Genomic DNA, 14,236 nt, shown 5'->3' on the forward strand with positions numbered 1-14,236 from the left:
ATGCTCCGAACATATCGAGTGTGACAGCGATACGCTCCAGGGATCATAGGCGCCAGTACTAGGTAGAGGCCGCGATCCTTAGAGTTTAAGTCATCAGGGGGATTCAGACGCTCTTCTGGCCGCCCCTCCTCCGAGTTCATGACCAGTTTCCGCGCGTCTCCCGTCCATGAACTGAATGACCTCACTTCCGTCTCAGACGCTACCACGAGGGTACTCGGTCGCAGCTTAGACGCTACGGTTGTGTACACTAGAGATCCCGCCTAGACAGAGTTGCAGGCCTTAGCGTCTGCATACACGTGGAAGTCGCTGAGCGTCAGTGTCCGTCAGTGAGCGACTGTGTCCGTTATCAGGAGCGGTAGTGTACATCAGTAGCGTCTGAATCCACTGAGCGTCTTACGAGCGCATTTGCTTGGATATGGACGTGTGGTGAGTCTCCCTGTATCCCGCTCTATAGAGGAAGGGTATACAGTACTAAAAATTCTCTCTACTTGTTAGTATGAATTGTTAATTTTTAGTACATATTGCATATGAGATCTGTATATTACTGTGTTTTCTGCATGTTATGTTGAAAAAGAACCAGTTAAAAACAGAAGTACAATTGTCCTACTTATTCATAAGTTGTAATGGGGGTTGTATTCTCATATGACAATGTCTAATGCTTTAACACGTGACTGACTGCTAGTATGTGTGCTACAGAAACAAACACCTACAATCAAGTAGTCCCCTGGCGCTAACCCGATAATTGAATCTAATTATAATAAATGTATATGTTCCAAGAAAAGAATCTGATGCAGCTCACTGTAGAACAGGGGGACCTCTCCACCCCCTGTAAAGAATAGTTACCACAAAAAGAACAAGAAACACAGACAGCGCTAGCAGATTTCTTATTAAAATACGAATTTTTTTATTTAGTTATTCTATTATCATTTAGCTTTAAATAAATAACATTTTCATCTCTAAGGCTAATTGCATGCAATTATAAAATTTAAATCTAAATTAATGGCCTAATAAATGAAACAATCCCAGCATGATTAGTGATAATTCTCTGTTCTTTATATCACTTAATACTCCCTTGCTGCACAGAACATCCAGCTTAAATCAATCACCTCACATTGTTTCACTTGGATATTATGGAATATAACAACTTGGTGTTTACTTCAATGATACAAAGTATACCAACTATTATTCAGATGTTAAAATATCTCTATTCCACTCCAAATAGGAATTTGTACTTCACTGACACTTTTGTAACATAAGAATCACTTATTTAAAACCAAGTTGTATATTGATACTTTGCTTCCAACAGTTCATATGACGTGAAGATATTCAGATAGCTGTTTCCTTACTCCTGTAGAATCAATGTTGGTTTTGTGCACAACCACAATCGGTTAGTGATTGATTAGTTGGTTAGACATGCATGCATGCATAGACTAACTTATCTCAAAGCAGCAGAGTTAATAAATGTCTCGGCAGACATTTAAAACATGGCCATGTTAAAATCCCATCTTTACCGCAATCACTCCTGGGTTTCGTTTTACCAAGCTCCCGGCTTCTGGTGCCAAATACCTTTATCCAAAGCCTTATCCGGAGACCATAGGTTCCTTCCCAGCACAGCAGCCGTCTCGCGGCGCGGCGATCACAGGTATGACGGGTAGAAAAGACGCGTTTCTCCGCCTATCAGCATCGGCATCTAACACATCTAACTGAGGAAGCCGCCGATGCCGATAGGCGGAGAAACGCGTCTTTTCTACCCGTCATGCCTGTGATCGCCGCGAGACGGCTGCTGTGCTGGGAAGGAACCTATGGTCTCCGGATAAGGCTTTGGATAAAGGTATTTGGCACCAGAAGCCGGGAGCTAGGTAAAACAAAACCCAGGAGTGATTGCAGTAAAGATGGAATTTTAACATGGCCATGTTTTAAATGTCTGCCGAGACACTTTATTAACTCTGCTGCTTTGAGATAAGTTAGTCTATGCATGCATGTCTAACCAACTAATCAATTACTAACTGATTGTGGTTGTGCACAAAACCAACATTGATTCTACAGGAGTAAGGAAACAGCTATCTGAATATCTTCACGTCATATGAACTGTTGGAAGCAAAGTATCAATATACAACTTGAATTTAAATAAGTGATTCTAATGTTACAAAAGTGTCAGTGAAGTACAAATTCCTATTTGGAGTGGAATAGAGACATTTTAACATCTGAATAATAGTTGGTATACTTTGTATCATTGAAGTAAACACCAAGATGTTATATTCCATAATATCCAAGTGAAACAATGTGAGGTGATTGATTAAAGCTGGATGTTCTGTGCAGCAAGGGAGTATTAAGTGATATAAAGAACAGAGAATTATCACTAATCATGCTGGGATTGTTTCATTTATTAGGCCATTATTTTAGATTTAAATTTTATAATTGCATGCAATTAGCCTTAGAGATGAAAATGTTATTTATTTAAAGCTAAATGATAATAGAATAACTAAATAAATAAATTAGTATTTTAATAAGAAATCTGCTAGCGCTGTCTGTGTTTCTTGTTCTTTTTGTAGTATGTGTGCTGACTTTTCGGTGTAATGTCAGTCCTGTTCTGACCCTCAATTCAGGTGCACTGTGGTCAGATTGATCTCACTTCTATATACTCATATATAGGTGATTTTCAGTCACAAATTGTGTAGTCATTAACAGATTATTACCATGTCTGTGAGCGGCAAAAGTGACGAGGAGAATTTATCAAGCACTCCTACATCCCTAACATGCTTATCTTGTAAGACAGGGTTAATTGGTATGGAACAATTAGTCACTTATGAGGGCTTGTGTGCGAACTGTTTTGCTTTTCAGCAAAGTAAAAAACAGGAGTTGGTTCAACCACCAACAGAGCCACCATGGAATATGTTCGCAAAGACTCTATCTTCAATAGCGGACTGGTTAGCTCCGGTAGCACCACCTCAAGGGTTAGGTTACACTATTAAAACATACATGCAGCTCCCTTCCTACGGCTTGGTTCCAGTAGCCTCTACAAGCAACCAAGGGACAGGTAAGACTAAGACAGATACGGTTATGTGGCAGACTACACAAGATGATACAACAGATGATACAGTATATTCAAATACTCCGTATGATGATCAGTCACAGAGTTTTAGTTCAGAGGATGTAGCTGAACTTATTAATGCTGTGAAGGCTGTTCTCTCTTTGGAAGAGCCAGCCAAGACAGTGTTAAAGTCTAAAGCACCTGTGTTTAAAGGAACAAAATCAGTGAAAACTGAATTCCCAGCATCAGATGAGCTGACGGAAATGATGGATGAGTCTTGGGCGACGCCCAGTAAGAAATATAAGATTCCGAAAAGATGGAATTCTATTTATCCATTTCCAGCTGCGGATTGTTCGAAAAGAGAAGTACCTCCAAAAGTAGATGCACATGTTCTGCGACTTGTGCATAAATCTGCTTTACCACTGTCATCTACCTTGCTAAATGATGTCACAGACAGAAGGGTAGATAGTTTTTTGAAAATTTATTTTCTCTAGTAGGAGCAGCGGTAAGACCTGCTATGGCTTCGGCCTGGGTAGCAAAGACAATGGGCGAATGGATAGAGGAACTAGAGAGTGACATCTCTTCTACTAGGGAGCAAGAGTATCATTTAAGCCGTTTAAGACAATCTACCCAATACTTGGAAGAAGCAGCAATTGATATGGGTATAGTTGCATCTAAAGCTTCAGCCTTGACAGTAGCCGCTCGCAGAGCAGTTTGGCTACGTACCTGGAAGGCAGATGCGGAATCCAAGAAAGAATCGGAAGCATTGCCTTTCATTGGTAATATATTGTTTGGGAAACCATTATCTGATATCCTAGAATCAGAGGCTGAGTCAAAGAAGGTCAGATTTCCGGCTACTTATAACCCTAAGTCCAAGGGTTCAAAGTTTCGCTCATTTCATTGGCAAAGCAAAGCGAAAGTTAAAGAGGAGTCTAAGCAACCCCAGTTAAAAACCAGGGGTATGAAGCAGTGGGCTAGCAAAAAGCCAGCTTCCAAGCCTGAACAGAAACAATCAGCCTGAAGAGATGGGCCTCCGGCTGGAGGATTCCAGGGTTGGGGGCCGACTCCTTCACTTTGCACACATATGGCAGCAGTCGACAACAGATGCTTGGGTGCAGAAGGTGGTATCTCAGGTGTATGGGTTCCCATTCAGGAGGCAGCCTCCTCAAAGATTTTTTTTCACCAGCCCGTCTCGTATAGAGTCGAAGGCCAATGCCCTGCAAGAAGCAGTCCAAAAATTACTGCAGTCAGGTGTGATTGTCCCAGTACCTCCATCACAAAGGGGACAGGGGTTTTACTCCAATCTATTTCTGATCCAGAATCCAAATGGGTCATATCGACCAATTCTCAATCTTAAAATGTTAAACAAATACATTTGGATCCCGAAGTTCCACATGGAGACGTTACGCTTCATAATGTTGGCCATGGAACCAGGAGATTACATGGTATCTCTGGATGTACAGGATGCTTACCTACATGTGCCTATAGCACTGTCTCATCAGTGTTACCTCAGGTTTGCCATCCTCCAGGAACATTTTCAGTCCCAAGCCTTGCCCTTCGGGCTAGCAACAGCACCCAGGGTGTTTACCAAGATCATGGTGGTTATGGCAGCTTGTCTGCGCAAACAGGGGATAAGAATATTCCCATACCTCGACGACCTGTTAATCTTAGCACAATCGCAAGATTTACTTCTGAGCCCTCTTCAACAGACAATAGTTTGTTTACAGAGACACGGGTGGCTCATAAATTGGGAAAAGTTGTCTCTGAATCCGTCACAGTGGATGGTTTATTTGGGGGTCATATTGGATTCAGACCTACAGAAAGTTCTCTTACCAGAGAAAAAGATAGTCAAGGTGCAGGTCATGGCTCAGGAAGCGTTGCACGCCCAGACAATGTCAGTCCATGCAGCAATGCGACTGTTGGGTTTGATGGTATCAACCTTCGACATGGTGGAATATGCGCAATTCGACTCCAGACCATTGCAGCACCTTATTCTGACCAAATGGAATGGAAATCATCAGACGATAAAAAAGCAGATGGTAAAGTTTCCAGTAAACGTAAAAAGGTCTCTAGCGTGGTGGCTACAGACAGACCATTTAAACAAGGGGGAGACCTTTTTGGATAAAAGAATGGCAAGTCCTGACAACAGATGCCAGCCTGCAAGGCTGGGGTGCAGTACTCTGAAGCCTTTGGTTCCAGGGAAAATGGACCGCAAGGGAAAGTCGCCTGCCGATAAATCTGTTTGAAATAAGGGCCATTTACTTGGCTCTAGTTCAGACAAAGGACAGTCTGCAAGGAAGACCGGTCCAGATTCGCTCAGACAATGCGACAGCAGTAGCGTACCTCAATCATAAAGGAGGAACTCACAGCAAAAGATTGATGGAGGATTGTCCCAGGTGTACTGAACTGGGAAGCGGATTTTCTCAGTTGACACACCATTCAGGAAACTGAATGGGCATTACACCCAGAAGTGTTTCAGACACTAGTGAACAGATGGTGTCTACCAGAGATAAACCTCATGGCATCTCATCTAAACAACAAAGTTTCAAGGTACGGATCGAGAATAAGGGACCCAGGAGCGGTCCTTGTAGACGCACTGTCGGTAGAATGGAAATTTCATCTGGCATATCTGTTCCCTCCAATATCTCTGTTACCCAGAGTAGTGAGAAAAATAAAGCAAGCAAAGGGAGCAATAATTCTAAGCTCCAGCTTGGCCAAGAAGGCATTGGTACACAGATCTGCTAAGAATGTCCGTGGAAGCACCGATACTGCTCCCTCAACGTCCAGATCTGCTAATGCAGGGTCCTTGTTGCCACAGTCAGCTGGATCGCCTGTCTTTGACGGCGTGGCTGTTGAAACCTCTATCTTAGAAGCTAGAGGATTTTCGAAACAAGAAATCCAAACTATGCTTAGAGCAAGAAAGCCTTCTTCAGCTCGTGTATATCATAGAATATGGCAAGCCTATATTCATTGGTGTACTGGAAATAATTTGAATCCAAGATCTTTTAAAGTATCCAGGATATTGGATTTCCTTCAAGCAGGATTGGATAAAGGTTTGAAAGTTGCTTCCTTGAGAGTTCAAGTATCAGCATTAACTGTATGGTTTTAGCGTTAGATTGCTGATTTACAGGATGTACGTACTTTCTTTCAGGGAGTTGTACATATTCAACCTCCATTTGTTCCTCTTGCAGCTCCCTGGGATTTGAATTTAGTTCTTAAATTTCTCCAGGGTCCTCCGTTTGAACCACTTAAGAGAGCAGATCTTAAATGGATAACGGCTAAAGTGCTTTTTCTACTGGCAATGGCGTCAGCCAGAAGAGTGTCCGATTTAGGAGCGTTATCGTGTAAGTCTCCTTTCCTAAGTTTTTTTCCAGACAGAGCAGTTCTCAGAACGAGATCTTGTTATCTTCCAAAGGTGGTGTCAAAGTTTCACCTGAATGAAGAGATTGTAGTCCCAGCTTTTCAGGTATCGGGACTATCTGCTGGAGAAGCGTCGATGGACGTAGTCCGAGCTTTAAGAATCTACATAGATCGTACTAGTGCCGTCAGAAAAACAGATTCTCTCTTCATCCTCTACAAATTCCATAGAAGAGGATGGCCTGCTAGTAAACGGACGCTGGCGAGATGGCTCCGAATGGTAATATCAGAAGCTTATTCTCATGCAGATCTCCCTACTCTGGCTCATGTCACACTACATATAAAGTAGGTCCTTCATGGGCAGCACAACAGGGTGCTTCAGCAGAATAGATATATAAGGCAGCCACATGGTCTTCCATAAACACATACATCAGACATTATGCCTTGGATACTTTTGCCTCTCATGACGCAGACTTCGGGCGAAAGGTCCTCCTGTGTAATCAGGAGCGTCCCCACCACTAAAATTGGCTTTGGGAATCCCAATGTTATCCTGTGGATAATCCTGTGGACCCAGCCAGAGAAATAGACGTTATGGTAAGAACTTACCGTTGATAACGTGATTTCTCTTATGTCCACAGGGATCCCACCCTGACTCACCTGATTTGAGGATCTTGACAATCACTAAACCTCTTCCTCCTTGTGTGGAAGGGTGTGCATGTGTGTTCTTATCGCCTAAACAGGTTTCTACCTGATGCTCCTGCCTAAATCGCTGTGGAAAGAACTGATCTGACTGAGTCAGTGGGCGGGATTATATGGTGAAGCCCCGATGCATCCTGGGAGGCCAGAAAACTTGTGACCGTGTTGGTGCCATTTCCGCTGTCGCTCAACCATATCCCAATGTTATCCTGTGGATAACTGTGGACATAAGAGTAATCACGTTTTCAACGGTAAGTTCTTACCATAACGTCTATATCCATATGGAATGGGCACAGGTTTTGAAAACGCATCAGTCTAGTTCTGGAAGAATAGAACCCACTGTGATGAAGTGCAGAATGAGTCAGGTCCCTAAGATACAAGATAAAGTCATAGCTGGCATATCTACTAGAACCACAGTTCTTTCAAAGGTGGTTCTCTGAGTTCCCTTTCAAATTCCTTGCCAATAAATACACTGTAATTCTTCTATATTTGGATGAAGAATTGGACTGTAGCACAATGTCTGGACGAAGCGGTGGAGAGCATGGTATCTCCAAGGCCATGGCCAAAATGAAAGAACTGTTACTATTTTTTGCTCTTTATTGTTCTGTGCATAAAAGAGATGAGAGAATGCGTAGGCTAGTTAAAACCTCCATTAGATTTTCAGTTAGTGTTCACTTGGTGTTGGAGGATAGAAGACTCTTGGTATTTTTGCCACTTGTGAAAAGTTGAATCTTTTTATTATTATTATTATTATTATCCTTTATATGGTGCCACAAGGGATCTGCAGCGCTCAATTACAGAGTATATAAACGAATAATCAACACAGGAAAATAGTGGCTTACAGTTGTAGACAATATAGGACAAATACAGGGTAAATAAACATAGCTACAGCAGCAGACGACACTGACATAAGTATCAGAGTGGCAGAAAACCGCAGAATTTGGTGCTGTGGAAGATGCTTTAAGTAAGAAAAGGATAAGCACATGAGGGTTGAGGGCCCTGCTCATGAGAACTTATATTCTAAAGGGGAGGGTCAGATAGACAGGGGTGACACAGATGGGGTAGACAGTGAGCGTGAAATACTGTGTTAGTATGATATTAGGCTGGGTTTGTTGAAAAAGTGGGTCTTCAGAGCCCGTTCAGAGTTTTTTGTAGAGAGGTGGAGAGTCTGAGGAGGAGAGGTTGAGAATTCCAGAGAAGGGGAGCAGCACATGAGAAATCTTGAAGGTAGGAGTGGGAGGAAGTAATTGGACAGGAGAGGCGGCAGGCATTAGTGGAGCGAAGAGGATTGGTGGGAGTGTAAAGAGAGGTAAGGTCAGAGATGTAAATGGAGAGTAGTGGGTGAAGGCTTTGTTAGTGAGTATGAGAAGTTTTAATTGGATTTTGAAAGGGAAGGGAAGCCAGTGAAGGGCTTGTAGGAGAGGGGAGGTTGATGTGCGTTTGGTGTGGAAGATGAGCTGAGCTGCAGTATTGAAGATATATTGGAGTGGAGATTATAATTTGACAGGGATGCCAGTTAGGAGGAGTTTACAGTAGTCCAGTCTGGAAATGACCAGTGAGTGGATAATGGTATTAGTAGCATCATGGGTGAGAGAGGATGCTACTAAGGAAGTGATCCTAGAAATATTTTTGAGATGAAAATGGCAGAGGTGCTGAATGTGTGGTTTGAATGAGAGGAAGATGTCAGGGATTACTCCAAGACAGCGCACTTGAGATAGTAGTGCCATCAATAGATAATGAAATTGTGGGAGGTGAGGTTGTGCGGGAGGGTGGGAAGATTATCAGCTAGAAGAGATAGCAGAGAGACAGTTGGATACACACGGAGGAGAGCAGTGGAGTGGTTAGTGTGTGTGTGGGGGGGGGAATATACATTTGAGTATCAGCATAGAGGTGATATTGGAAGTTAAAAGAGCTGTGGAATTCATCTAAAGAGTAGGTATAAAGAGAGAAAAGGAGAGGACCAAGAACGGAACCTGGGTGGACACCAACAGTTAGTGGAGGTGGGGTGGGGGGGGAGTTATGAGAGGGGAAAGAGAAGGAATGGTCAGAGAGGTGGAGGACAGCCAGGATAGGACAGTATTATGCAGACCAAGGGAGTGAAGGATTTGCTGATGGAGAGGATGGTCCACAGTGTCAAAAGCAACAGAGCATCAAGAAGAATAAGCAGAGAATAGTGTCCCTTAGATTTGGCAGCATGGAGGCCATTGCAGACTTTTGTGAGGGCAGTTTCAGTGGAGTGGAGAGAACGGAAGCCAGACTGGAAAGGGTCAAGCAGTGAGTGGGAGGGAAAAAAAGGCAGTAGGTTGTTTGTAGACAATACATGCAAGGGGTTTGTAGGCAAAAAGGAAGAGCAATGGGTCGGTAGTTGGAGAAGGTGTTTGGATCTAGGGAAGGTTTAGGGGGAGACGAATGTATGCTTGAAAGCAGAGGGGACAGTGCCTGATGAGAGGGAGAGATTGAGAAGGTAGGCAAAATGGGAACAGGCAGAAGGAAAGAGGTAGCGGATGAGGCGGGAGTGGATAGGGTCAAGTGGTGGTGGTGTTGAGTGCCATGACTTCCTCACCAGATACATGGGAGAACATGTTGGTGATGGGGAGGGGTGGTAAGGGATAGGAGGTGGCTGGTTGCTGATGGTCTGGTGGGATGTGATGTCCTGACGTATGGAGTCAATCTTGGATATGAAATAAGTTACAAAGTCGAGAGTAGATTGTGAGGAGGGGAGACAAGGTGGTGGTGGGCAAAGGAGGGAGTTGATAGTGGCAGAGAGGCGCCAGGGGTTGGAAGACTGGGAGGGGATGAGATTCTTGAAGTATGACTGTTTAGCGAGGAAAAGGGTAGCACTGAAGGACGAAAGCATATGTTTGAAATGTAGGAAGTATGCCGGGTACATTTGGTGTGCCAGTGTTGAGGTTTTAATCTGCGAGGGTGAATAGTGGTCGGTGGAGCGACAGAGTTAAGAGCCAAAGTAAGGCATGCATTGTTTAGGGAAGTGGATTGTTCAGGACATGAGAGAAAATAGAAGAGAGAAGTGAGTCGAACAGGGAGGATAGGGATGAGATGTCAATAGCCTCAATGTTATGCTTAGTAATGGTAGCCTTAGGAGGTAGAGATGGGGAAGCAGAGAGTGATACGTTAAGAGAGCCAGGTTGTGGTCAGAGAGGGGAAAAAGGGGAGTTAGAGAAATCAGAAATATGACAACGGTGAGTGAAAACCATATCCCATCGCAATGAGATAATGTCATCTCCAAGCGCCGACACTGCACCCGTGTGCAGTGTGAACGATACCGACCCGTGAATATCCCGGACCAGCGCTGTAGTGTGAAAGAGGTTGTCTCAGGTCTGACCTGGTTTGCAACAGTTTTCAAAATCCTGGGTTGAACCCATGATTTTGTTGGAAAAAAGGGGTATGAGGCAACGGTGATTTCATAAGGGCGTCGCCCTTCATCAGCAGGGACCCTTAAAAGATTTGCCATATCATGCCACTCAGCCCCAGTACCCTGCTTATAATGCATACGTCAGGCAAACATTCTAGGCAATAAAGTTGTATTGGCAAATAGACTTAAGCTTTCAGTCTCTAAGTATTGAGTCTCTATCAAGGCTGTGTAGCGTATTGGAAAGAATGTGGAGTTTGTATTGTCTGCCTCGGGTACTTTGAAGCTTGCCCTTAAATTGTTAGCAGTGTTTTTGTTCACATCTGCTGCACACGTTCCTCTTGTTGATGGAAGCTCATGCTATTTAGCTAAATATAACAGATGTGGAAAATAATACTTACCAATATGATATACTGGGAGGGAGCAAAAACGTGGATCCAAATGTGTTTATTAGCAGTTTAAATATGATCCCTACTAGTAGACAAAGGAGATTTATCAAACCTTGGATGAAGTGGAGAAATTGCTTCTAGAAGCCAATCTAGTGCAGCTTGTAAAATGATAGATAGAAGCTCTCTCCACTTTCTCTCTCCAAGATTTGGTACATCTCCCCCAAAGTAATGTACATTAGTTAAATTACACTTTAATGTGTTACACTGTGCTAACATAAAAAATGGGTTCTAAGTATAAAAAATCACTTGGTTCTTCAAAATCAAAAAAATTAAATTAACTTGTCTTATAGAGAATAAAAGCGCATACCTAGTTTACGCACTCTTTACTTTCCTTCCTTCTTATAAAGCTTAACCTCTTGGCTTGTAAAACAAATTTTGTAATACTTTGCTTCATACTGGTTTCAGAAGCCTGACTATGGAGACTTCTTTCTATCAACCTTGATCCCAGAGGTCACAGAACAGTAACAAGAGTGTTCAGTTACACTGCCTGGGCCTGTTCTGTTGTTGTTTCCTATTATGCAGGGGTGGCCTGCCTTGACCTTCTTTTATAGAGCGACTGCTTCAGATTGTTTCCTTTATTAATGTTTCATTACTATAGATAACAGAGCATCTCCAAAGAAGCACTAGTGTACGTTACCCACTGACTAGATAACATCTGTAACAAATTAATGACTAATCTGCACTTGTTCTTAGCATGTTACATGCTGCCAATTAACTTCAAGTTTTTTTTTTATTTAATGACTTTGTCTTTTTAATGACAGCCATGCTTCCTAGTAATACTGTGCTACATGTTAAGTTAAAAATGAATTCTGAAATGTGAACATTTGCTTCAGCACCTGCCCAGGTTTACAGAATCCTCTCAGGAATTGCTCTATAGGAGGAATTCAGCAAATATTGGCAAATAGGTAAAAAGTGTTATGGAATGTGATTTTAAAGTCTTTAATTGTTACTATTCTGCTAGGCATATGTGGAGGTATCAAATTGGATTTTGTTAGCAATGCTATTGGAGCCCTGCTTCATGAGATTGTCCTGTAGAAGACTTGCTGCATACTGCATTTGGCTGCCGAATTGATCCAGTTTTCCTAGTGGCCATAAGTGTCCTGACTGGAATTCCCATTTCGTAAAATAATTAAAATTCCCTCTAATAAATGATCTTTCTGTACACTAGGAACAACTGCCATTTAGAAGCGACAGTGGAGAGTTTTTATTTGCTTATTATTCTCACTTAGCATAGTTATTACACTGGGACAAAAGACCATTTTATAGCGTTGTACGGTTTTATTTTGGTTTTTGTATGAGGGGAATTCTGAGTGAGTTTCTTTTTTCTTTGTTTAATGGGTAAGGGCCTCGGTGACTTCTCTCTGGTATCTGGTTTAAAGATCAACAATGTCTAGGTCGACACCACTTGGTTGACATGCATTAGGTCAACAGTGACAGAAGGACGACGGATGAATGGTCGACGCATTCAAAAGAGCGACATGGAAATGGTCAACACAAAAATGGTCAATACACGTTCTCTCCTCCAACATTTTAGGGTTAGCCAGCTGAAAGGGACAGTTAGAGTTAGGCACCAAGGGGGCTTGTTAGGCACTAGGGGGGAGGGTTAAGGTTAGATTTGGGCTAAAATAACAAAATGTGTTGACCTTTTGTACCGGTTGACCAGTGCCGTAACTAGACATTTTAGCGCTGTGTGCAAGAAACGGGCATCGGCGCCCCCTCTCATGTAAAATAGGGGCAGTGTGCGCATCAAAAATATAGTGGCATGGCTTCATGGGCCACAAAATAATACCAATTAATATTACTGTGCACAGTAGTCTCCATTATTCAAATTACGCCGCACAGTAGCGCCACTACACCAGGTAGAGCCCCATTTACACATTACGGCAGGTAAAGTCCCCTTTTTATACATTATGGCAGACAGCATCCCCTTCTTAGACATTACGGCTGACAGCGTCCCCTTTTTACACATTACGGCAAACTCCCCCATTTGACACACTACGGCAGACAGCGTCCCCCGTTTGACACACTACGGCAGTCAGCCTCCTCGGTACAGGCAGTCGGGCAGATCCCGAGCAGGGGAGAAGAAGGGAGGGGGACTCGTCCCTGGTTGCCCAGCAGTCACTTAACTGGTCCCGAAAATGATCCAGTGCCATATTTTCAGGTCCTAGTAATCATGTGTTTGTTATCTGGCAGAGTCATCAGAAGGGTTGTCATTCCCATGAGCATTACTCCCTCTATCCGTAAAACCTACCCTAACCTTTCAGGATTTCACATCTCCACATTTGAGAATGTTGACATCATAACTGTTGACATTTTGTAGTAAAGTAAAAGTGGAACCCAAAATTATATTTCTAGAACTTTTTTTGGTGCTGTTTTCTAATTCTAACATTCTAACATCTGTGACTTATCAGAACACTCACTGGGGTTAATACAATTAAGGGCGAATTGCAGGTGATGTCTGTGGTGTGTTATTGCAACAGCTCCTTAAATGTGTTTGAATTTGCTCCTAAATTACAAATTTAAGTTCATTATCTCATACAGTATGGATACGTATTAAAATACATGTTAAATGCTGATGTATGTACTACATTGCCTCTTATTGAATCTCACTGTATATAAATATGATGGTTATCATTTTAAATAGAGGTAGTGTTTAAATATATGAATTTGACAGCCTTCTGACAGGTGTACATTAGTGGCTAGAAATGCTATGAAAAGGATGTCCCTAACTCCTGGCAAAATAAGTAAAAATGTCATGTCTAGTAAATGACTGGTCATACTAGGTCATGGGGCCACTAAGCAAGATAAGTCTGCAAGTAATATCCTTGGATAAATCTATAAATCTTTGTGTTGTGGTGTATGCTCATAGTGGATGCTGCATGTTTGACAGTTTGTACTATTGATAGCTAACTTCCAGGCCACTGGAGCTGCTTTCATGTGGAAAATAGTGAGGCAGGTAATTAATTGTGTAGCCAAAAAAAAAATGTCTTTGGGTCTAGGTACCAAACTAATTTAAACCAGAATGAGTACAGTATACTCATTCTGGTTTAATTTAGTTTGGAGCTGTATTTTGTCATCTATCCTTGGAATTATTATTTATATTGACACCTTTACTTGATTTATTGGTGATAATGATTTAAAAATACTTATTAAATTTAAAAATAGTCCAACATAACATTAAAGTTAAGTATATAAAGCAATGATGGTAAGTGCACTTTGTCTTAGCCTAACTTTCCGCTAAAGATATTTCTCCACTTCATCATGTTTTCCACTGCATTTTTATCACTAGGCAAGAGGTGTTACAAGAAGGGCAAATGGTGTAGTATAGCATAA

The 14,236-nt window shown here is 42.3% G+C and overlaps 1 protein-coding gene across 2 annotated transcripts in view; it reads left to right on the forward strand.

Annotated features, from left to right (window-relative positions):
• The window catches only part of LRBA (LPS responsive beige-like anchor protein), a 1,108,277-nt gene that overhangs the window by 463,965 nt on the left and 630,076 nt on the right, over positions 1 to 14,236 (forward strand). The gene's annotated exons all lie outside the window — the stretch shown is intronic.

Source organism: Pseudophryne corroboree, chromosome 1 (assembly GCF_028390025.1).
Source record: "Pseudophryne corroboree isolate aPseCor3 chromosome 1, aPseCor3.hap2, whole genome shotgun sequence".
Classification (NCBI taxonomy): domain Eukaryota; kingdom Metazoa; phylum Chordata; class Amphibia; order Anura; family Myobatrachidae; genus Pseudophryne; species Pseudophryne corroboree.